Source organism: Podarcis tiliguerta, assembly GCF_965153285.1.
Source record: "Podarcis tiliguerta genome assembly, chromosome: 3".
In the NCBI taxonomy this organism is placed as follows: Eukaryota; Metazoa; Chordata; class Lepidosauria; order Squamata; family Lacertidae; genus Podarcis; species Podarcis tiliguerta.
The window spans coordinates 59,093,735-59,094,416 of record NC_139536.1 but is presented as its reverse complement, the minus strand read 5'-3'; positions in this window follow the sequence as shown (position 1 = coordinate 59,094,416).

Here is a 682-nt window from a genome sequence, read left to right as displayed (position 1 = left end):
GGCAAGAGTAACTGGATATATATTACATGAACATTCTTGGAAACCATACGATAACAGAAAGTCCTGGATAATAAAGAATTTTATTTAAAATAAAAAATAGGGAGTTTATTTGATTCTCCAGTTGTGCAAATGGATTTTATGTACTTTAAAATGAGCTAATTTTGATAGATGCAGGAGCTGTAATAGAGAGATGGTTACTGGAGCCAGACGGTATGAGTTTTCTCTTTCCGATCCTTCTGCTGAGAATTGCTCTGCTACTTAAGGAAGCCAGCAACAAGAAAATAGACAGAAAACGCAGGAATCTAATTCGGTTAAAGATAAATCAAGAGATAATTCTGATGAAACAAAGCTTTGTAGCCCTTGGAAAGCAGCTGCAGAAGCATGATAGAGCATCCCAATATAAAGGAAAATTACTTTGCTCTTTATACAAGCCCAGAATTCATCTTTTCATAGTTATTAGTGTGCCTTTGATAACATTAGTGTGTAATATTTAATTTGGTTCTCCTTGAGAAATCATCATATGTGAGTTCAAAGGAGAGGTGGGGGGGGGGAGCCATACGAGAGGGGTTCCCCCTCCTCAAGGCAGCTGATGGATCACGCTCTCAGCATGCAACAATCCAATGTGAGAAAAGAACAGTATTCATGTACTTCATCACTTGATTAACTTAATACTGCCATTCAT